The following is a 25,562-nucleotide window of genomic DNA, read 5'->3' as shown; positions in this document are numbered from 1 at the left end:
GAATATGTACCACGTGGATAATTATCAAATTTTTATTTAATCTGTTATTTACCGTGGGTCAAATTGCCAAACTTTAATTCCTACTGTGACACTGACACAAAGCTGGTGTCCAAATACATTTAAAAATAATTAGTTTTGTTTAGAATGAGAACACATGAAAAATAGTTTCAGTTTGAATTATTGGATTTTAGAAACTGGTAATGTATTGGTATTTGAGGAGATTGCTCTGTTCTGTATTTCGGTACAATTAGACTAAAAGCTGAAATTGGCTTTTTTTTTTTTTTTTTTTTTGATTTTTTTTTTTTTTTAATTTTTATTTATTTATTTATGGCTGTGTTGGGTCTTCGTTTCTGTGCGAGGGCTTTCTCCAGTTGTGGCAAGCGGGGGCCACTCTTCATCGCGGTGCGCGGGCCTCTCGCTATCGCGGCCTCTCTTGCTGCGGAGCACAGGCTCCAGACGCGCAGGCTCAGTAATTGTGGCCCACGGGCCCAGTCGCTCCGCGGCACGTGGGATCCTCCCAGACCAGGACTCGAACCCATGTCGCCTGCACTGGCAGGCAGACTCTCAACCACTGCGCCACCAGGGAAGCCCTGAAATTGGCTTTTTAAAGCAAGCTCCTTTTAACCTTGGTAAAAAAAAAGGGCTTATTTATGTATGTGTGTGTGTGTGTGTGTGTATGTGTGTTTTAAAGTTAAAGCTTTTAATGCTTAATTCGTTAATATAAAAAATATTTGGCAGACTGTGGCTCCACTCCCCCCCCCCCCCCCCCAGCTTCTAGAGGGGATATACATTTCAAATAGAAACAAAATTGTAGTATCACAATAATTAGTATTGCTGAACAAGATTCAAAAGACTGGTGTTTGTGTGGAGAAATTACCATTTTCATTTGATGAAGCAGATTTACTTGGGGATTGTCATAATTACCCAATCATGTAATTCTAAATTATTAGATTAGCGTCATAAATTGATCCTGGCCAGTCAGGGTGAGGAGAGGCTTTTACCATCTTCCTCTTTCTACCTAAGTGTATTGCTACTATTTCCAAGCAAAAGTGTAGCAGGACTGGATTATTCTTTATGCACTACTCCATTGGTTAGCATTTATTAGTGTTCCTTTATTAATGTGAATTATTGACATTAATCTGTTTTATATTTGTTTTTGGCATTTTTATGTTCATTTTAATTTCATTGTTCCCTTTAAAAGAGTGAAAGCTCTAAGTATACACATAGCATTTGAATATATACACATTTTATGGCAATGCAAGTCACTGACCCATTGACAGTTTTTTTTCTAAATGAGAACATAGTACAGTGAACATTTTCAGAATGTAACTATTTTATCAAAACGTAAATTCAGTAGGCTGTGTATACCAGTTAAATATAAAGTATATCATGTGATATAGAGGGTAGGAAAGTGGGACCTAGGACACCAATTTGTGAACCTTGGCGTGGATAGAATATTACTGAACGTTTAAGTAATACTTCCTGAAAAAAATGGATTAGTGACATTAGCAATGCCCAATTGGCTAACATTGTGTTTTTATTAGCCAAATTTTTAAAAATTCATTTTTCTATTGATCAGTAAGTATTAGTGGAACTGTCTGTTGATTGTTGAAATTTGTAGTAATGAAATTATATTTAATTTTGTTTTAGACTTCAGAATAATTACTAACCCATCTAATATTTTTTTCTTTATTAAAGAATTAGATTTTGTGAAAAAGTAACAAAGAAGAATTCTCTGCAAGGATCACATCTAAGTGCACTTTTTGCTGATACATCATTTCTGGTAAGACATTTTTCCTTTTTTCTATGTTATGAAGTAAATAAACACAATGGGATTTTTTTTTTTTTTTAAATAAGACTGCCTTGTGAGCTTGAATAACAGTCATTTTGGAGTTTATTTTGGGGATTAAGGTAGATTAATTAAGGAAATTCATAAAATCCTGTTGAATATACATATATACGTATGTGTATATATACACACACACACACAAAATATACATGATGTGGTATAGTGACAGTTTCTCATATAGTGGCACTGCTGAGATAATCCCATACTTTTACATCTTTTCCACTTCCATTTTCCATGTCCATTACATGTATTTGAAAATAAGGAAAAAAAATCTAAAGTCCATATTTACTGTGACAGTAAGTTGGAGGAAGAGAGGGTTTGAGGACGTGAGTTACATATTATGAGGAGAGATTTTCAAATGAAAGACAAAGTGGACAAATCTAGCCATATCTCTTGAAAGGTGGAAGGGTTGAAGAAAAAAATTAAGCAAATTTAAGAAATCTTTTTAAAATGTAGACTTTTTTTGTGACTTTGAATTTTTTGCCTTAAGTTGTAGGCCCATATTTGCAAAGCTCTGGAGTAGGCAATTTTGATTTAAAAACTTACATTGGCCTAGGCTAATGGTTCCAGTATGCTAGTAAGATGTGTAGTTCTCCTCAAAAAGCTTTCATAAGTGAAACTTCACTTGAATTCTACCTTCTATTCAAAATGGAAAAGAATTATATTAATACTAGGATATTTTAACATAATGTAATTTCAGAAAATGTTCGGGGATAGTTTTTGGTGTGTTTTATATAATATGTTAACCTTAACATTCTGAATGTTAGATACAGTTGATCAAGCCTGATGGTTATGTCAGTAAAAACTTGGGAAAGCTACTTACAATATTTGCTCTTGTTATTCTTGTTTTAAGAATACTTTTGCTGTTTAATGTTTAAATTTTTTCTTGAATTATTAAATGGTAGAAAGAACTTTTATGAGCTTACAAAATGAGTTTTTTGTTAAAATACTTTATTCCAATGTCAGTTTCTTATGCCCATATATTTTTCTTCTTAAACCTTGACTGCAGAACAGCCCATTTTATGATATCCTTCAGTTTGGGAAACTAGGGGAAAAGGTATTGTTTTTCCAATTGAAAAGTATCCTTCAGTTGAAAAGTTGTATATGTACAGGAAGGATGGGAATAATGAAGTTTAGTTCACATTTTAAAATATAAACCTTGGTTAGTCTTCTGTATATCTTTCAGTGTTTATTTGGTTTGTTTTCTTTTCTCATCTTTTTTACATTTCTCATATATATATATATATATATATATATATTGTTCACTAACTGCTCAATACTGAGTGATTTGAATTAAAGCAGAATAGGAATTTAGACATTCTCATTCCAGAGAATTTCCCCTATAATTTCCCTATAATTCTGTACCTTCTCTGAACCTCCGTGATGGCTGTGAGCATAACTTCAGTTGTTATATTTGGGTTATGTTTAAGCTTTAGGGTATCCTCTATGATACTTCTTTCACTGAGTTCTGAAGATATAAACAGTGTCTTATTCTTTATGGCAGGTTTTGCATGGTTCTGAGGACTGTGACTGAGTTAAGAGCTACTTGTTTTGGAGTTACTCTGAGTACTTAGATGGGGAACACTCTTTTCCTTTTGAGTAGGTTCAAATGTTGACTGAAGAACCTCAGATTTGTTTTCCCTATAATTCTGCCCTAATTCTGAGTAGAAATTGGAGGAGTTGGCACAGACATTGGGCAAAATTTTTTCTACCTTTTTTCTTTTCCTTCATGTCTTGAAACTGCTTTGGGCTCTTGTATTTTAAGTGTTTGGTCCCCTTTGAGTTAATTTTTATATATGGTATTAGGTAAGGGGTGAGATTTATTTCTTTGCATATGAAAATCAAATTGTTCAAGAAGCATTTTTGAAAAGATTATATTTTCCCCTACTGAATTACTGCCTTGGCACGTTTGCTGCAGATCAGTTGACATTATATGGGGGTCTATTTCAGGACTCTATTATGTTCTATTGATTTATGTATCTATCCTTATGACAATACTGTACTGTCTTGATTACCATAGCTTTATATTAAAATCAGGTAGTGTAAATCCTCCAAGTTTGCTCTTCTGTTTCAAAGCTGTTTTTCTATTCTAAGTCCTTTCCATTTCTCTCTATGTATTTTAGAATTAACTTGTCATTTTCTACAAAAAAGCCTCAATGGGATTTTGATTATGAATGCTTTTAGAGGCTAATAGGGAGAGAATTAATCTCTTAAGGATGTTGAGTCTTCTGATGTGTGAATTTGGTATCTTTCTCCATTTAAGCTGTCTTTAGTTTCTCGGCAGTATTTTGTAGTTTTCAGTGTAAAGGTATTACACGTATTTTGTTGAATTGATCTCTGTTTTCTATTTTTATGTTATTGTAAATGGCATCTTAACATCAGTTCCCGATTGTTTGTTGTTAGTGTATAGAAATATAATAGATTTTTACATAAACCTTTGTAATTTATGATTCTGCTAAACTTACTAGTTCTGGTGGCAGTTTTGTGTATTCCTTCAAATGTTCTGTGTAGACCATCATCTTGTCTGTGAGTAAAGACTATTTTACCTCTACCTTTTCAATTTTTGTACCTTTTATTTCTTACGCTTGCTTTATTGCACTGCCTAGTAGTCCCAGTGCAATGTTGAATGAAGTGGTGGGCTCACATTGTTGCCTTACTCTTATTTATCTATTTATTTATCTATCTATTTATTTATTTATGGCTGTGTTGGGTCTTCGTTGCTGTGTTGGGTCTTTGTTGCTGCACATGGGCTTTGTTGTGGTGCATGGGCTTCTCATTGTGGTGGCTTCTCTTTGTTGCATAGCATGGGCTCTAGGCATGCGGGCTTCAGTAGTTGTGGCTCACGGGCTCTAGAGTGCAGGCTCAGTAGTTGTGGCGCACAGGCTTAGTTGCTCCATGGCATGTGGGATCTTCCCGGAGCAGGGCTTGAACCCGTGTCCCCTGCATTGGCAGGTGGATTCTTAACCACTGTGCCACCAGGGAAATCCCTGTTGCCTTACTGTTGATCTTAGGTCAAAACCATCCAGGCTTTTACCATTAAGTATGATGTTAGCTGTAGGTTTTTTATAGATATCCTTTATCAGATTGAAGAAATTCCCTTATATTCATAGTTTGCTGGGAGTATATTTTCTTATTATCAGTGAGTATTTTTATCAAATGAATTTTTATCAGATGCTTTTTCTGCATCTTGAGATGATCACATGGTTTTTTTCCTTTTGTCTGTTAATGTAGTTGATTGATTGATTTTTGAATGTTGAATGAATAAATCATGCATTTCTGAGATAATCCCCACTTGGTCATGATGTGTTAATACTTTTTATATATTGCTGGGTTAAATTTTTTATATTAAGAAACCATTTATTTTGGTGAGCTATCCCAAGAATTATCTCACTTTCAATCTCTTTAGGTCTGTGATACAAAGGCATAAAATAATTCCGATGTTGAAGCCTTGAAGAAAGTTGTTACAGATACAGATAATAGACAAAAATTGCAAATATGTGAATGTTTTCTGGTATCTTGAAATAAAGGTAATTTTGAGTTAAATTGTTGTGTAAGTTCAGATTTGTGTTAATGAGAGGTTTTTTTCATCTGTGTTCATAGTAGACATTGGTGTGTAGTTTTTTAATAATGTCCTTTGTCTGGTTTTTGTATCAGGATAACAGGGTGAGTTGGAAAGATTTCCTCTTCTGGAAAAGTTTTCATACAGTTGGTGTTATTTCTTCTTTAAGTGTTTGGTAGAATTTACCAACGAAGACCACTGGCCTTGGAGTTTCTTTGTGGGAAGGGTTTGATATTGGGCTATTCAGGTCTGTATTAATTCTTTTTGAATAAGTTTTAGTTTTTTGTGTCTTCTAAGGAATTTGTCTATTTTATGCAAGTTGTCTAATGTATTGGCATGAAGTTTCATGTTATATTTCTTTATTCTTTTAATGTTTGAGGGATCTGTAGTGATACTCTCATTCTAGTATTCGAGACCTTCCTACTTTTTCTAAAGGAAAAATTAAATTCTAAAATTTAAAACTTTTCTCTGTCTGCATTCTGCAAAGTTTCTTTACGTGTGTTTGTTTACATGGAGTTCAAAGTATTTTTAAGCTCCTTTGTGATTTTTTTTGGACCTATATAATTTCCAAATATTTCCTAAATTTTCCAGATCTTTTTCTCTAATAGGTTTTTAATTTAATTTTTTTGTGGTCCAAGAACATATTGTGCTTTGTGGGTTTATTATAGAGTGCAGAATTTTGTCTGTATAAATGAATGTTTTGTGCGCACTTAAGAAGAATTGTATGCTGTTGAGTGGAGCTTTCTAAAAATATTAGGTCAGATTGATTGATAGTGTTCTTCAAGATTTATCCCTTCTGATTTTCTATTTGTTTACAGTAATTGCTGAGAGAAGAGTCAACTTTAATTGTGGATTTGTCTGTTTCTCCTTTCACTTACTGGTTCATGTATTTTGAAGCTCTTTTAATAGGTGCATACATATCTTTTTAAAAAAATTTATTCTTGATGAATTGGGTCTTCTATCTTGTCCCTATCTCTGGTAATATGTTGCGAAGTCATTTCTGAAATAGCTTGTATAGTTTCTGACAGAAAGTCTGCTGTTATTTTTACTTTGTTGCCTCATATGTAAATTTTCTTTTTTGTTTGACTGCTCTTCAGTCTTACAACTTTTTTAGTGACTATGATTATGATGTCACTTGATTATAATGTGCCTTCATATGGTTTTCTCTGTGAAAATCCTGTTTAGTTTTTTTGAGTTTCTGTTTTTTTTTGTTTTTTAAACCAAATTTAGAAACATACTGACCACTATTTTTTCAGATATCCCACTTATCCCAGGTGATATTTTGGAGGGGAGGGAATTTCAGTTATACATTTGAGATTGTCTCGGCACTTAACTCCCCCTTCTTTTTCATTCTTTTTTTCCTCTCTGTTTTATTTGGATGGTTAATGTCATGTCTCAAGGTTCACTGATTTTTTTTTTTCAATATATAATCTGTTCTTAATACCATCCAGTATGTTTTTTATTTCTTTTTTATTTTTTTAATTAATTTATTTATTTTTGGCTGTGTTGGGTCTTCGTTTCTGTGCGAGGGCTTTCTCTAGTTGCAGTGAGCGGGGACCACTCTTCATCGCGGTGCGTGGGCCTCTCACTATCGCGGCCTCTCTTGTTGCGGAGCACAGGTTCCAGACGCGCAGGCTCAGTAGTTGTGGCTCACGGGCCCAGTTGCTCCGCGGCATGTGGGATCTTCCCGGACCAGGGCTCGAACCTGTGTCCCCTGCATTGGCAGGCAGATTCTCAACCACTGCGCCACCAGGGAAGCCCTGTTTTTTATTTCTAATAATTATTTTTTATCTCTGGAAGTTTTATTTCTTTCATTTTTCTCATCATATTCTTATTTTCCTTTACCTTTTCTAACATATAAAACTTATTTATAATCATTGTTTTAATGCCTTCATCTGTTAATTCCATTAACTTTATCATTCCTGGTTCTCTATATTGATTGCTTATTGTTATTATGGGCCACATTTTCTGCTTTTCATTGTTTGAATGCTGGACATTGTTGGGTATAGCGATTTTTTTGCACTTTTTATATAGTGTTGAACTTTGTTTTTGTACACGTTTAAGTTACTTGGTATCAGCTGAATCCTTTTGAGGCTTTTTTTTTTTTTTTAAAGCTTGGTCAGCATTGGTCCAGAGCAGCTTTTATTGTGGGGTTAATTTGGTCATCCATTAAGGTTATGTTTTTCTGAGGGTTATAATCCATTTTGAGCATTATTCTCAATTCATTGTAATCCCAATGGATATTATAAAAAATTTTTATTAGTTTCTGTTTTGTGTTTTAAAGGAAATTTTATGGCCTGCCCAAGAATAGCTTAGTCACGAAAAAGAAGATCAAATCAGAAGACTTTCTCTACTCAAAGCCTATAAATCTACAATAATTATTTTCATGAAATAATGCCACAAGGATAAATAAAAGAAATAAAGAGTCTGAAAGAGGGTCACTGTGTACATGCGCACTTGCTTTATGACAAAACTGACACTTTAGAGTGGTGGGAAAAGAATTACTCAATAAATGATATTGAAACAATTGGTGATAAAGCAAAAATATGACTCATACTCCATACCATATGCAAAAATCAATTAAAGATTGATTTGTACATCTCAGTGTGAAAGGCAGAACTGTAAAACTTTAGAAGCGAAATGTAAGGAGAACATGCTCATGATCTCTGGACAGGAAAATATTCTTAAAAAGAAATAAAAAGTGCTGATATAAATAACACAATTGATAAGTTTGATTACCTTAAAATTAAGAAATTTTGTTCTTGCAAAGTCACCATTAGAATAGAGAGGGAAGGCAGGGTGGAAGATGATATTTGCAACACATGTAACAGACAAAATGTATATATCAGAATATTCAAAGCACTTCTGCACATCAGTGTGACAAAGGCAAAAAATCCAATAGAAAAAGGGGTAAGAGACATACAAAGTCACTTTCTATTTTTTTTTTTGGCTGCACCACACAGCATGTGAAACTTCCCCAACGAGGGATTGAACTCACACCCTCTGCAGTTGAAATGCGGAGTCTTAACCACTGGACCACCAGGGAAGTCCCTTAAAGGCACTTTCTAAAAGAATTACAAGTATTCAAGAAATATGTGAAAAAGGTGCTTAACTTAAATATAAATTAAAAGTGCAAAGAGCCTCCATAAAACACTAGAGTGTCTGAATTTAAAAAGTAGATTGACAGTACAAGTTTTGGAGAGGATGTTAAGTGTTATAGCAACTCAGTAAACACTGCTGGTAGGAATGTATGTTACTACAACCACTTTAGGAAACAGTTTGTTACTTGCTTACCCTGTGACCCAATAATTTCCTTCCATGAGTATACCCCTGAGAGTAATGAATGAACATGTGTACCAAGAGATATGTTGATAATATTGGTGGCAGCAGTGTTTTAGTAGCTTCAGACTCAATGCAATATTCATCAACAGTTGATTGAATAAAATTGTGATATGTTTATATATATGTAACATATATATGTTTATATATATATTTATATATGTTTACTTTATAGCAATAAAAATGGATGAACTACAGCTACATACTACACAGGTAACACAAACATGTTTCTCAATAGAAGCTAGAAACAAAAAAATTCATAATTTGTGATTCCACTTATGCAGAGTAAAATCAAAGCACATAAAAATAAAAACGAAAAAAAAAAAAAAAAAGAAAATAAAAACGTAAAATGTATACATTTCATGCTTGTGTATATTATATGTTAACACCAAATATGCCAGTTCCTAATTGTATTGCATGCCTACCCATATTGCTATACTTCTTTTCACATTCATTTAGAAATCTTCTGATTCTGAATATAATGGTATATGCCAAATCATATTTATCTTTATAAATAAAGATAAAGTTAGACCTAGAACAGCATTTATATACAGGTTTGATTCAGGTGATGCAAGGTTAAAAGATTTAAATGTATTTAGTATTTGTAATAATATAGAGAATGGAGATGGTTTCTAGTAAGGATAATTTATCTTTATACAGGATGTAATTATTGGCAAAGGTTTTTTTCCAGAAATCATTATGATTTGGGATAGGTATAAGAATCTACATTTTAAAAATGACAGAGTGCTAATATTGAAAGTGAGTTGGTGGTGGAGGACTAGAATCTCATTCTCATTTTCACACCTTGCCTTGATGTGTCCTTTATTTCTTCTGTGTGTCCCATGTGAAGACAGGACATTGCTCTTATGTATGTGTAATTAATCTGGGAATGAAAGGTCATGTATGGATGGGATTTAGTCTTAATAAGGGCAGTTTACAAAATATCCTTTTTAATAATAATTTTAATAATATTTTGCTTATCTCTAAGGAGCCCAAGGTGCCCTGTGGTTATATCCTCATAATTTCCTACAAGAGTTTGAGCTATATTCTTGCTCCACTTTGTACAACTGATTTGAGGTAGTCAAGACGTGAGTCACTGAAAGTCACATGGCAATTCATTGGTATATCTAGAAATAAAATAAACATTTTATAGGCTGGTCATTCTGATAAAAATTTCAGTTATAATGTCTTTTTAGTCAGTAGATTGGATTATTTATCATGATTAATAATTTGTATCATTTAAAAATGTGTGTCTTTAAGGAAACACAATTTTAAAAAAATCTTCAAACTCCCTGTACAATTAAATGAAAGGAGGGATAGTGACCTTAAAAAAATTACTTCTAGTTCCATCAAATTTAGTTAATACATAATTTTTTGCACTATATATGTTGTGTAAAATAAGTTGTATATTTCTCTATTAGGAATAGGTTCTTAACAATATACCCCTAAGCTGTCCTCTAATTTTTTAGCATTCAGCTTTAAAATGTCTCTAATCTGAATATATAACCAGTTATTAATCAGAGAAATCCAAATGAACTAGAAGGATACCATTTTAGAATTTTAGATGATTTCTCCCCTCCCCTCAACCTATTTATGTTATGCTATATTAACGATTTTACCTAAAACATTCAAAATAAACTCACAGTGAGAAGTGATATTTTGGTGTTATGATTTTAGGAAGGGTACCAATATTTAGTATCTTAGTTGTCCTAATTTTTCTAAGAACTAGTTGTTTGGATGTGTTACAGCCAAGTCACAGCTAGCCCTTGCAAAGTTAGAAAAAGGCTCTTCTCCCAATTTTAGGTGGATGCTGCCCTCTGCTAGGGTTCAGGGTTTAGAGAGTGGAGAACAAACTGGATTCAGTCCCCACTTGCCTTCTCTTGGCCCTATGCCCATGTGCAGGGTACAGCCTCCACCATTGTTCAAAGTGCCTTGAGTCATAATGACTTCTTGCCTTTCTTTTGATAGATTTATATCATTTAAATTGCTTTTCAGGCCAGAATATCCATCATGATACCCATGAATTTGTTAATTAGTCCCTTTTGTAGTTAGTATGGGATTATTTTCTTAGTGATATCTATGTTTCATACTTTTATTGATCATATGTTAATGTTTTTGAATTTTACCTAAAATTTATAACAACCAAATATAAGTCAGAGCTTTATAAAATTAAGTGTAATTGTTTGTAGGGCATGTTCTGCCTTTATGAAAGTTATATAATACAGAAAAACTGTTTTCAAGTAATAGCTATAGTTCAAAGTAAAGTTTGTTTTACTTATTGAATCATATCTTTAAATACTGAGTAGTAGCCATCATTAAGTTCATACAACATATTGTATTTTAAAAATGTGTCATTAGATATAGCATGTGCAATTCCGGCTGAAATGGAATGCTTTGCTCATTTTCCATAAAACAATAGTTAAATGATAGTCTTAAATTAATTTAGAATTTGAATTTCTGCCTGGATTTAATTGTTTGTAAACAGTAATGAAAATATCCTATTTTACAGTGAAGAAAAATGTTCTTGTATTAAAAGTAACTGAAAGATAAATCTGTAAGAGCAAAGAATCTCTAATCACATTGACAATTATAGTAAGATAGTCTCCCTCAAGTTCGTGTGACTAAGAGAATAGCGGTTATTTTGTTTATATAGTTAATAAGGGAATGCAAGACATCATTTGTGACTGTGTGTATGTGTGTGCACACATGCATGTGCGTAAGGTAGTTGCATTGCCCAGTACTGAAATTGGGATTAAAATTATTTGGCATTGCTAGATTCTGATTTTTTAAGATCTTTTAGCAAAGTGGATGGCTATTAGGGTTTCTTGCTTATTTAGATCAATTTTTTTCCCCTTGTAGTAGATAAAAATTAGAGGACCCAAGGTATTCGTGTTTAACTGCAATAAAAAAAATTAACAACATGCTACTAACAAACCAGTGGGTCAACAGTGAAATCAAAGAGGAAATCAGAAAATACCTGGAGACAAATGACAATGAAAACAGAACATTACAAAATCCATGGGATGCAGCAAAAGTAGTTCAAGGAAGGAAGTTCATAGTGATATAGACCTTCCTCAAGAAACAAGAAAAATCTCAAACAACCCAACCTACCACCTAAAAGAATTAGAAAAAGAAGAAACAAAACCCAAAGTCAGTAGAAGGAAGGAAATATGAGAGAGGAAATAAATAAAATAGAGATCAAAAAGCAGTAGAAAAGATCAATAAAACCACGAGCTGGTTTTTTGAAAGGGTAAACAAAATTGACAAGCATCTAGCTAGGGTCACCAAGAAAAAAGAGAGAACCCAAAGAAACAAAATAAGAAATGAAATAAGAGAAATAACAACCAATACTACAGAAATACAAAAAACCATAAGAGAATACTGTGAACAATTATATGCCAACAAATTGGACAACCTGGAAGAAATGAACAATTTTCTAGAAACATACAGCCTACCAAAACTGAATCAAGAAGAAATAGATAATTTGAATGGACTGAATACTGGAAGTGAAATATGATATGTAATTTAAAAAAACTACCTGCAAGCAGAAGTGCAGGACCAGATGGCTTCACTGGGAAATTCTACCAAACATACAAAGAAGGACTTATACCGATCTTTCTCAAACTCTTCCAAAAGACTGAATATGAGGGAACACTCCCAGAGTCATCCTATGAAGCCACCATCACCCTGATATCAAAACCAGACAAAGAAACTACCAAAAAAGAAAATTACAGGCCAGTGTCTTTGATGAATGTAGATGCAAAAATTCTCAACAAGATATTAGCAACTTGAATCCAACAATACATAAAAAAGATCATATACCACAATGAAGTTGGATTCGTCCCAGGGTCACAAGGATGGTTCAGCATACACAAATCAATCAATGTGATTCACCACATTAACAAAAGACAAAAACCACATGATCATCTCAATAGATGCAGAAAAATTATTTGATAAAACTCAACATCCATTCATGATAAAAACTCTCACCAAAGTGAGTATAGAGGGAACATATCTCAACATAATAAAAGCCGTTTATGACAAACCCACAGCCAACATAATACTCAATGGTGAAAAGCTGAAAGCCTTCCTCCTAAATTCTGGAGCAAGACAAGGATGCCCACCCTCACCACTTCTTTTCAGCATAGTATGGGAAGTCCTAGCCACAGCAATCAGACAAGAAAAGGAAATAAAAGGTATGCAAATTGGAAGGGAAGAGGTAAAATTGTCATTATATGTAGATAACATGATACTCTATATAGCAAACCCTAAAGACTCCACATAAAAACTAATATATGAAATCAGCAAGGTAACAGGATACAAGATTAATATACAGAAATCTGTTGCATTTCTTTACACTAACAATGAAATATCAGAAAGAGAAAGTTAAAAAAAAAATCCCATTTAAAATCACGTCAAAAATACCTAGGCACATATCTAACCAACGAGGTGAAAGACCTATATGCTAAAAACTATAAAACATTGATAAAGAAAATTGAAGACAATTCACAGAGATGGAAAGATATCCCATGTTCTTGGATTGGAAGAATGAATATTGTTAAAATGGCCATACTACCCAAAGTAATCTATAGATTTAATGCAATCCCTATCAAAATACCCATGACATTTTTTCACAGAACTAGAACAAATAATCCCCAAATTTGTATGGAACTATAAAAGACACAAAATTGCCAAAGCAATCCTGAGGCAATAGAACAAAGCTGGAGACATAACCCTCACAGACTTCAGAAAGTACTGTGTAGCTACGGTAATCAAAATAGCATGGTATTGGCACAAAAATAGACATATAGATCAATGGAACAGAGTAGAGAGCCTAGAAATAAGCCCACACACCTATAGTCAATCTTTGACATAGGAGGCAAGAATATAAAATGGAGAAAAAACAGTCTCTTCAATCAGTGGTGTTGGGAAAGCTGGACAGCTGCATGTAAATCGATGAAGTTAGAACACACCCTTACACCATGCACAAAAATAAACTCAAAATGGTTTAGAGACGTAAATATAAGACATGTCACCATAAGACTCCTAGAAGAGAACATAGGCAAAACATTCTCTGACATAAATCGTAGCAATATTTTCTTAGATCAGTCTCCCAAAGTAAAAGAAATAATAACAAAAATAAATGAGACCTAATCAAACTTAAAAGCTTTTGTGCAGCAAAGGAAACCATCATCAAAACAAAAAAACAACCTACAGAAGGGGAGAAAATATTTGTAAGTGATGTGACCGACGGGCTTAATTTCCAAAATACGCAAACAGCTTATAAAATACGGTATCCAAAAAAAAAAGAAAACCAACTCAAATCAAAAATAGGCAGAAGACCTAAGTAGACATTTCACCAAAGGAGATATACAGATGTCCAACAGGCACATGAAAAGATGCTCAACTTTGCTAATTATTAGAGAAATGCAAATCAAAATCACAGTAAGGTATCACCTCACGCTGGTTATAATGGCTATTATCAAAAAGTCTACAAATAATAAATGCTGGAGAGGGTATGGAGAAAAGGGAACCTTGCTACACTGTTGATGGGGATGTAAATTGGTGCAGCCACTATGGAGAACAGTATGGATGTTCCTTAAAAAACCAAAAATAGAGCTACCATAGGATCTAGCAATCCCACTCCTGGGTGTGTATCTGGAAAAAACAAAAACTCTAATTCGAAAAGATACATGCACCCCAGTGTTCATAGTACACACACACACACACACACACACACACAATGGAATATTACTCACCCATAAAAAAGAATGAAGCATTGCCATTTGCAGCAACACGAATGGACCTAGAGAATATCATACTAAGTGAGGTATGTCAGACAGAGAAAGACAAATATTTATATATGGAATCTAAAAAATAGTACAAATGAATTTATTTACAAAACAGAAACAGACTCACAGACATAGAAAAACTTATGGTTACCAAAGGGGAAAGGGGTGGGGAGGGATAAATTAGGAGTCTGGGATTAACAGATACACGCTACTGTATATAAAATAGGTAAGCAATAAGGATTTACTTTATAGCACAGGGAACTATATTCAATGTCTTAAAATAACCTATAATGGAAAATAATATGAAAATCATATGTGTGTATATATATATGTATGTGTAGATATATAACTGAACCACTTTTCTGTATACCTGAAATTAACACAATATTGTAAATCAACTATACTTCAATAAAAAAACTTAAAAAATAAATGTAATAAACTTCTGATTACTCTTTTAAAAATATCATTCTACATTTTTGAAGTCAAGAATCATATAGAGTGAAAGCAGTGAGATCCATAAGTGAAATTAAGAAAACAGTTCTATTTATAATAGCATCAAAAGAATAAAGTACTTAGGAATAAATTTAACAAAAGACGTGTAATACTTGTACTCTGAAAACTAGAAAACATTGTTGAAAGAATCTAAAGGCAACCTAAGTAAATGGAAGACATACAGTGTTTATGAATTAGAAGACTTACTATTATTAAGATTGCAGTACTCCCCAAACAGATTCAGGGCAATCCATATCAAAATCTTAGCTGGCTGTTTTTGCAGAAATTGACAAGCTGATCTTAAAATTCACATGGAAATTCAAGATACCTTGAATAGCCAAAAACCAGTCTTTAAAAATAATAAAGTTGGAGGATTCCCATTTCCTGATCTCAGAACTTAACTACAAAGCTATGGTAATCAGGACATTTTGCTACTAGTGTAGGGATATACATATAGATTAATGGAGTAGAATTGAGAGTCTAGAAATAAACCCATACAATTTATGGTGAATTGGTTTTTTGAGGGGGGGTCTGGAGATTTTTATTTCGTAAGTTTTTTTAGTTACAAAATCAATTTCTTTAATAGATACAAAGTTACTCAAATAATCTCTTTGTCTTTGATCTGTTTTGAGTTTTTGTTTTTGAAGAATGGATCAATTTGCTCCAAAGGTGTCGAATTTATGTGTGAAGCATTGTTTCTAGTAGTCCCTTATTTTCCCTTTAATGTCTCAGGGGTCTGTAGTGATATTTTCTCCTTCATTTCTGATATTGTATCTTCTCCCTTAGTTTGTGAGTCTTATAAGAGATTTATCAATTTATTGGTCTTTTCAGAGAAACCGTTTTTCATTTCATTGATTTTCTCTATTTTTTTCCCTTTTCGATTTCATTTACTTCTAATCTTGTATCTTCTTTCTTTCTTTGCTTTGGGTTTATTTTGCTCTTATTTTTCTAGTTTCTTAGATTGGCAGCTATGACTGTTAATTTGAGACATTTTTATTTTCTAATGTAAGCGTATAAAGTTGTACATTTCCTTCTAAGCACTGCTTTAGCTGCATCCCACATATTTTGCTATGTTCTACTTCAATTTTGACCAGTTAAAAACATTTTCTAATTTCACTTGATTCATGAATTATTCTGACTTGTATGGTTTATTTCCCAAGTATTTGAAGATTTTTTTGTTACAGATTTTAGTTTACTTTTATTATGGTCAGCACGTTAAATCTTACACATTTTCATCACAAGGAAAAATTTTTTCTTTATTCTTTTTTTCTTTTTTTTGGCTTATTCAGATGTGGTTTTAATTTCTTTCTTTTTTAATCTAGTGGAAGAAAAAATGCCTTGCATTAATTTATATTTCCCAGATATTCATGAAACTGGGCATGTCTTCATATGCTTGTTGCCTGTTATGGTGAATCGACTTTTGACAAGGGTGCCAAAGCTATTCACTGGGGAAATGATAGACATTTTAATAAATGGTGCTGGGACACCTAGATATACACATGTAAATGAACAAAGTTGTTTCCTTGCTTTACGCCATATACAAAAATTGGCTCAAAGTGGATCAAAGACTTAAACGTCAGAGCTAAAACCATGTAAACTTAAGTTTTCAAGACCTTGAATGAGGCAGTGGTTTCTTAGATATGACACCAAAAACGCAAGCAACCAAAGAAGAAATAAGACATATTGGACTTTGTCAAAATTAAAAACTTTATCCTTCTGGGGACACTGTCAAGATAGTGAAAAAACAGCCTGCTGAATGGGAGAATATATTTGCAAATCATATTTCTGATAAGGGTCTAGTATCCAGAGTATATAAAGAACTCGTACAAGTTAACAATGAAAAGCCAAATAACCCAGTTTACGAAAGGATTTGAAATATACGTTTCTCCAAAGAAGATATGCAAATGGCTAATAGGCTCATGAAAAGATGCTTTATATCATTAGTCATTAGAGAAATGCATGAAAACTACATTGAGATACCACTTTACATCTACTAGGATAGTTGTAATAAAAAAGACAATAACAAGTGTTGATGAGGGTGTGTAGAAATTGGAACCCTTGTACATTACTGGTAGGACGGCAAAATGGTTCAGACCCCTTGGAGCACAGCCTGGCGGTCCCTCAAAAAGTTAAACATAAAGTTACCACATGACCCAGCAATTCTCCTCCTAGGCATACACCCAAGAGAATTGAAAACATATCCACACAAAAATCTGCGCACCACTGTTCACAGCAGTTAATAGTTAAAGAATAGAAGCAACCAAATATCCATCAACTGTTGAATGAATAAATAAAATGTGGTATATCCATAAAATATAACATTATTCAGCCAAAAAAGGAATGAGGTACTGATAATACTTAACACAGATGAGCCTTGAAAACATTATGCTAAGTGAAAGAAGCCAGACACAAAGGGCTGCATATTGTCTGATTCCATTTTATGAGATGCCTTAAATAGGCAAATCTGTAGAGTCAGAAAGTAGAAAAGTAATTTTCAGGAGTTGGGGAGCGGAAGGAATGAGGATTGATAGCTAATGGGCATTGGGCTTCTTTTTAGGATGATAAAAATGTTCTGGAATTAGTAGGGATGGTTGCAAAAAAAAAAAAAAACTCTGAATTGTACACTTTTAAAAAGGTGATCTTAATGGCACACATGAATTATAACTCAATTAAAAATCACATAGAAATGAAAACAGTGACCTACTTCTGATATAATTTATCATCAAACCAGGATATTCTTGAGAGTGAGGGGTCTTGCTTAATAATTATACCCATACAATAAACATAAAGCTGGCTGTCCCAGGTACACCAGAGTGTATGTTCTCCCTGCTTCTTGGTGTGTTTAAGCTATTTTCTTTCTCACATAGAAGACATTTGAGGGATATAAAATTTTTCTTGTCCTTCATTATCGAATGTGGAAAAAGAAAAAGACTAAAACAGCCATGTTATTCAAGGAAATAGAGAAGGTATTTCTCTATGGAAATGAATGTAATTGTGTGTATGAAGTACAATGTGTAGTTATAATACAATTAGATCTTTATTCATTTATATGATTTTGTCACTTGACTGTCACACATAGCCAACCAGTGTTTGAATGAATAAGGAGTTTAGTGCTGTAACATAATAAAACAGTTGCTCTGAGCTAGGGATGTGCCAGGGTAAGTTCATGCATGCAAAATATATGTTATAGCTCCTTAGGTGAATTTAGTATCCATTTAATTTGAGAGCCACTGCATTAAAGAGTTTTATTGATTCATTTATTGAAATATATAGTTATTATTGTTTGGTGGATAAATAGTAAACTGCTGTAGGACCTGAGAGAACCTTAGTCTAAACTATACCCACCTACCTTTTTCCCACCCAGGGCTAGCCCTGTTGGTAATCCAGAAATTGTGATTCCTCTACTCCTCCAAGAACAGAGATTGGGAGGAATCTTATTTATTTATTTATTTATTTAGGTTACATTGAAGTTACATTTAGGTTACATTGAAGCAGGAGCAGTAGTGGGAAGTAGGTAGAAGCTCAAGTTCCTTTGCAAACGCTTGAAACTTACATCCTTGGCAGACAGGGAAGGGTATTTTCATCACTGTGTGGAATAGGAGGGATTGGGAGATGGAGACCTTGTAGGAGGTCAGAACTCTCTTCAGTTAGCTGATAACTGCACACGGCCTTTGTATTTTGACAGCCCATTGTAGCGCCAGATAAATTGCCCTCTGATGTTGGAATTGGGGGAGGACATAGTGCAATGTTGTGGTTTCTCTTGTACAGCCACACATAGTTTAGAAGACATTATCTTAATGCTAGACTCATGAAATTGGAGTTGCGTTGCTCCTTGAAGGTTTTGCAGTTTAGCTTATTTAGTGATGGATCATACCTGTACAAAAATGTCCCCATGACATTTTTAATTGATAGCCTTTCTTCAGCCACTGCTTAAATTGTCCTACTGGTGATGCTATACTGTTATACTACACATGGCATTAGAGCCAAAATTTTAACTCTGCCTCCTTGTGGTGACTTTGGATGAGAGCTAACCATTTTGGCCTTAGTTGCTTCACCCTAGAAATGGAGCAAATGCTAACTACCTCACAGGATTATTGTGACTACTAAATGAGATAGTGTACATTAATTTCTGACACAGCTATTGGTACATGTAGACATTGGATAAATGTTAGTGACCTGTAGTTCAGTGAAGAACAACTGACTGCCTTCAAAATGTTGGCTTTTAGAGAGTTTTCACAGCCTGGGGCCTGAAATCTTTCTTACACTTTGATTTATTGCTTCCATTCATTAACTAAGCAACTATTTATTGACCATCTGTTTTTGGGCTAGGCACTTTGGTAGCTTCTGAGGTTTTAAGGGCAAATACAGCAGACTTGATCCTCTCCCTCCCTGAGCTTACAGTTTGGCAGGGGGAAAAAAAGAAATTAAACATTCATTTGTACAAGTAATTTATTTGTGGTAAATGCCATAAAAGAGAAGTACAGTGTGCTCTGAAAGTGTATTAGAAGGTGTCCCAACATAGTTGGGAACATTTCGTGGAGGAAATAATGGTAATACTGAGACATAAAGGATGTGTAGGACTCTTAGTAAGAGGAGGTGTTTGGGTTGAGACCTAGCAAGAGATAGCAAGCTGGTAGTATGTATAAAGGCCCTGCAGCGGAAAGGAGTTAGCTTTCTAAGCACAGAAAGGGCTGTGCTCAGACGCTTACTGGGCAAGAGAAAGAGTGGCAGGGGAAGAGGGTGGTGGGTAGAGACAGGGCGAAGATTAGATAGGGCTTTCTAGGCCATGTTACGGGCTTAGACTTTAAGAACAGTGGCAAGTGGCATTACTGCATTTTAAAATCAATCTAATGAAAATGGGGAAATTGGATTAGAGAGAAATAAGAATGCCTGCTGAGACCAGGTAGTGGGCTATTGCACGACCTAGGCTAGAGTGTTTAGTGGCTGTTCCTGGAAATGGAGTACTGTGCTGTGACTGGAGACATGAGTTGGAACCAGATCTTGTAATGGCTTTAACCTTGTAGGCAGTGTGGAGTCAGTGGAGATTTTATAAATGGGAATGATTTGGCTAGATAAGATGTTTAAAAAACATTACAGGTAGCAGTGTAACCATTGGATTGGAGCACAGCAGGAAAGGTGTGAATACAGAAAAGAAATAGACTTGATGTGTTTGGTTTTAAAAAACCTTGGATTTCAAGATACCTGTAGGACACCCAGGTTGAGTAGTTGAGAATGTGGTTGGGAATAGAGGGCCCATAAGGACAACCATGTGGTTCTGGTGTTCAGGTGGTGGCTGAGGCCTTTGTAGTAGGTTGATACTCTGAGTTCCTGGTGTTTGTCTTTTATGCATATTTCACAACAGTTTGAATGCATTTGTTATGATTTTCTTAACATTTGTAAACTTGCTTGTGCTGCATACTAAGGTAGGTATTTTATATATGTTATCTCTTAATTCTTACACGTGTATGAGCATTATTATTATTATTCTAATATTTTTAAGATGTGGCACTTGAAGCTTAGAGAAGTTGAATAACTTCCTCGAGGTGACACATGTAGTAAGTGGTGGAGCTGAGGTTTGAATCCAGGCGGGCTCACCGCGGAACCTGTCTTCTTAACTACTACCATAAGCTACTCCTCTGTGATTTTTGAACCAAGCGAATAAACAAAACTGAGAATGACTGAATAAGAAAGCATTTATTGAACTTTTATGGAAGACCTGTGTATACTATGCATTGATTGTGCTGTAGATGCTTTAATATACTTCCTCATTTACGTTAACATTCACATGCTCTGTGAAATATTTGGTATCTGTTCCATTTTAAAAATGAACAAACTGTGGCCCAGAGAGATTAAGTGACTTGCTCAAGATCATTAGTTAATGGCAGGGCCAGGGTTTAAAATTGGCTCTTTTGACTCCAAGGCTAGTATATTTGCTATTTTACTACTTAAAAATAAGAACTGTGTTGACTTAAAAATGAGAACTTTTCCCTTGGGGAACATGATTGAATTTAATGGTTATGTATCAAACTACAGTCTTGTTCTTACAAATAAATTATAGATCTTCAATGTTTAAAATTATGTGTTGAACTTAGAGGATAAACAGCTGAGAAAATTAAAATACTTAAAAATACATAATAACGTTTACTTGAAAGTGAAGTAAAGCCTTTTTCTTCATTAAAATTATTTTAGAAGAGATAGAATGGGAAAATACTATCTAGCAAATGCATGTCCATTTTATAATGTCTCTGAAGAAATCAGACAAAATTACAATACTGATATCTTGACTAGCTTTTCATAGTCAGTAGATAATTGTTAGCATTTGTAAAGGACTACATCTGGATCTTAATTCAGTCATTTAATTTCATTCTTTTTGTTTTTTCCTTAGTTTTGAGAGGACAAATGAACATTGAGGTAATGAGGTGACACAGCATAAATGCATCTTAAATATTGGCTTCTCTTAACACCAGAGTTCAAGACTTTTATTTTACCAGTACTTGTTACTGCCTACTAAAAATCAGTGAAAGGCAATTAAAATAAGTATTAACCGTTTCACTGCTTCTTCAGGATCTCGGTTTGGAATAAATATTCTTTTTCAGTAAGCCCTTTTCAAAAAAGCTTAGTCTGAGGCACATTCTAAAAAAATAAAAAATCACCTGTCAGCTGCCTCACTTTTATGCTGTCAGTTGATGATGTAGAATGTCTTTTGGGTACTGAATGCCAGTAAAATAATGCTATATTCATGTTTCTTTTGGTTCATGGATACTCTAATTGGAGCTGTAGCCATGGGGTTTCTTATTACAGTGAAGAACAAACCTATCTCACTATGCTGGCAGAACCGTTCTGAAACAGATACTGAATTTTGATTGGTTGGCTGGATGTGAGAGAATTTTGAAGCAGTCTTTTAAGGTACTTTTGAATTTTAGAAAACAATGAGTAGCTAAATCAACAAGCTTACTGTTCCACTATCTCTGTCTTTGTTACAGTCATTTATTAATCTGTCTTTAAGTTAGCATATGATTATGATCTATGTATATTACAAGAATTGATTGCTCATCTTTTTTTTTAATAAATTAATTTTTAAAACTTATTTTTGGTTGCATTGGGTCTTCATTGCTGCGCACAGGCTTTCTCTAGTTGCGGCGAGTGGGAGCTACTCTTCCTTGCAGTGTGCGGCCTTCTCATTGTGGTGGCTTCTCTTGTTGCAGAGCACAGCTCTAGGTGCCTGGGCCTCAGCAGTTGTGGCTCGCGAGCTCTAGAGCGCAGCCTCAGTAGTTGTGGTGCACGGGCTTAGTTGCTCCGCGGCATGCGGGATCCTCCCAGACCAGGGCTCGAACCTGTGTCCCCTGCATTGTCAGGTGGATTCTTAACCACTGCGCCACCAGGGAAGTCCCTGATTGCTTATCTTTGAATGCTGCCTTCTGTCACCCAATACTACTGTTGTTTAGCAATCTTTAATTGTGTGCTCAACTCACATCATTTCTTGTAAAGACTGCTATACTGGGTGCCTGTAGATACCAGAAACAGTGAGCTTTCTTTAGACTGCATAGGAAAATCTTTCATTTTTTTAAGCTATATATGTGTTTTGTTGTATGGTCTATATTTATTTACAAGATATTTTTGTTTTCTATTTTTAGCTTTCTGTAGTATCTGGTATTTTGACTTAGAAGGTTTTGGCCTTATGAGCATTTGCACATCTTTTTTATGTCTAGAATAAAAATTACAAAATGAAGCTATAGATGGAAAGAATATTTATGTTTTGATGTGAAAATAACCTAACTGAAATATTTTTAAGTGATCTATAATTTACTTGTCTTTTTGGGAGCAGATTATAATCAGCTCTTAAACTGTCTGCATTTATGCATCAGGTAGGATGCTTTCTGTTCCAAGTAACAGAGAGGCTAATCAAAACAGTAAGGATTTTATCATCTCATCTAACAAGAAGTTCAGAGTTAGGGTGGTTCCAGGATTGGTTAACTTAGGTCCCTCTTCTATCTTTTCTGTGCAGTTTTCATGTTCTACTGTTTCATTCTGAACTTCTTGATTTAGGTGTCCTTCCCTACTAGTATAGTCCCTAGGCAGTGTGTGGTTGACCTAGACTGTGTTTATGCCCATGGGGAGAAAAAAATGCTCTGGATTGATTCTAAATATCCTAGTTTATTTTTGCTTTTATCTTTTATTTTCATCATTGAAACTAAAAATATGAATTTTCTTCTAAATATCTAATGTTGTTTATTTTTCAATTACATATATAATTAAGGAAAATGAACATTAAAAAAAGCATAGAGAATAACAAGTGTTTCTCTGTAGTCAGAAGCCCCTCAGACAATAAAGAATCCTGTCAGTAAATCCAGTTCACTCATTGTGATGTCTGTGGTATAAAATTAAAATGCGTTAAAGAGAGTAAATGCTCATGATGAAAATACAGTGTATGTAAATCATGAACTTTCAATCCAGGTAAATTAAAAGATAATTCTTCCTTTCATAAAAGAGAATCACTGTTTTCTTTCAGATAACTACCTTTTCCTCTCATTGTAAGTGTAAGTTTTTTATAGGTTTACGATATCTGATGCATTTCTCTAAATAGTAAATTAGCAGAATTTAAAATTGATCTTTTGTTTGCTTATGTACTTCTGTTTTGGGGCTTCTTTGCCGTTTACATGTTCCCTAGGTGGCAGCCAAGCCTATGCTGCCCTCATTAATTTTATCAACAAATGGGTACTTGGAGTTGGAATATTGAATAATGACTATAAATTTTTAAGCACCTGATATTTGCCAAGTGCTAAACAGGTACTTTATCTCGATGAATCCTCACAAAACCCTATGTGAAATATATTATTCCCATTTTACAGATTTGAAAACGAAGGGTAAGAGAAATTTACTTGACTGTAGTCCAGAGTCATGTATCTAGTAGACAACTCTGATATCTGGTAAGAAGACAGGAATTTGTATTTGGGTGTCACCAGGGGGGCCTCTCTCACATGTTTTGTACTGTCCCCCAATCTTTCTTGTGGGCACATAGAAAAGAACACTAACACTCCTTTGTTTGGGGTTTCCAGAGATTCTAAACTGTCATACTAGCCCACTTAGCCTTTAAGGAAACATTAAAATGTCAGCTGATTTCTTTTTTATTGGCATATAGTTGCTTGTAGTAATCTCTCATGATCCTTTGCATTTCTGCAGTGTCAGCTGATTTCTTCTTACCAGCTTTTGTAGTAGCAGCCTATTTCTCCCGTGTTCTGCCAAAGGTGAATCAGTTTATGTGTCCTGTTTCCTCAGAGAGGCTTGTCATCCTTTAGAATTCACGTGGTTGCCTTGCAACCTCAGCCTTTTGATAGGCTCAAAAAATTATGCTTCTGTAGATTATTTGGCTCTCTTTGTTAGGATAGCAGCTTCTAACATTGTCTTTACATCCTTAGCTGAAGGTTGTATAAAGTGAATTTTTTTGTTTTTTGAGTAGCTGGACTATGAAATCCTTTCTTGTGTAAAGTTGAGAGTGTTGCAAAAAAACATTATATCGATTAGGTGATTAATGTTAAGTGTATATTTTCTTAAGTACATAATACTGTTTTAGGGTTTTGGGTTTAAACTGTATCGTAATTCTTTGGAGGTACACAGTCAAATTAGTTGAAACTTAAAGACTCACATCTTTGGATGAGAGAAGTATAATGAAAATATACCAAAATTTCTTGGGATGCATTTTTTGCTGTTAATTAATTACATAAAATAATCTTTCTGCCCTAAAAATAATAAATCATTATCTAGATTTCCTTTAGGAATGAAAGGCTGGACTCTATTAGGAGTCTTCCTTCTGTTTATAACAGCCACAGTAAAATGAAGTAAAATTATGCAGGTTAAAGATTTTTGTTCTCTGCTCATTTTATATTCTTTGTCTATAAAAGCTATGGTTGTAACCTGGAATGCTATATAGAGCTAGAATATTATTATGGGAATGTGTAAGTCTCTTCTTGCTTCTGTGTTTTTGTTATCTATATTATATTATTTTTTACGTATAACTAAACATTGAAACACTTGATGTTTTATTCCTTACCCTAGGCTGTTCTGAAAATACATTTCTCTCTAATGATAGTCAATAAATACCTTATCAGATAAACAGGGCAAATTTCACTTGAGTTCGATCATTATTTTCCTTATGATCTTGTCTGTCTTACTGTCTGGAAATACAATTATCTTGAAAACATGCAAAGGTGGAAGTCAGGAAGTTGTGCTACTAAACCTGCTTCAGTACACAGGATTTCCAACCCCCCCACCCCCCAACAAAGAATTGTTATCTGGTCTTAAATGTCAGTAGGGCTGCAGTTGAGAAACTCTGGATTAAGGAAATGAATAAATGCATTGATGTTGCTGCAAGCCAGGGTTCTTACTATGGAAGAAGGGAAGTACAAATATGGCACAGGGAAGGCAGAGAAGAACCTTGTGAGAATTGGAGGTGTCAATATGAACATAGGTTCACATTTTATTTATGTATTTCCTAGAAATGGCTTAGAAGAATGGCGCTACAGTAGTAGTGAGC

General features: G+C 34.2%; 1 protein-coding gene across 9 annotated transcripts in view; it reads left to right on the top strand.

Moving 5' to 3' along the window:
* MEF2A (myocyte enhancer factor 2A) overlaps window positions 1-25,562 on the top strand; it is a 164,896-nt gene that overhangs the window by 24,593 nt on the left and 114,741 nt on the right. For all 9 annotated transcript variants that reach the window (XM_082385166.1, XM_082385158.1, XM_082385160.1 and 6 more), the window contains one exon: window positions 1,699-1,783. The gene's annotated coding sequence lies outside the window, so the exon portion shown is untranslated. The remainder of the gene's footprint in view (window positions 1-1,698; window positions 1,784-25,562) is intronic.

Source organism: Balaenoptera borealis, assembly GCF_965194805.1.
Source record: "Balaenoptera borealis genome assembly, chromosome: 3".
Taxonomy (NCBI): domain Eukaryota; kingdom Metazoa; phylum Chordata; class Mammalia; order Artiodactyla; family Balaenopteridae; genus Balaenoptera; species Balaenoptera borealis.
Note: the sequence above shows the minus strand (reverse complement) of the source record. Positions and strands in the feature narration are given on the sequence as shown.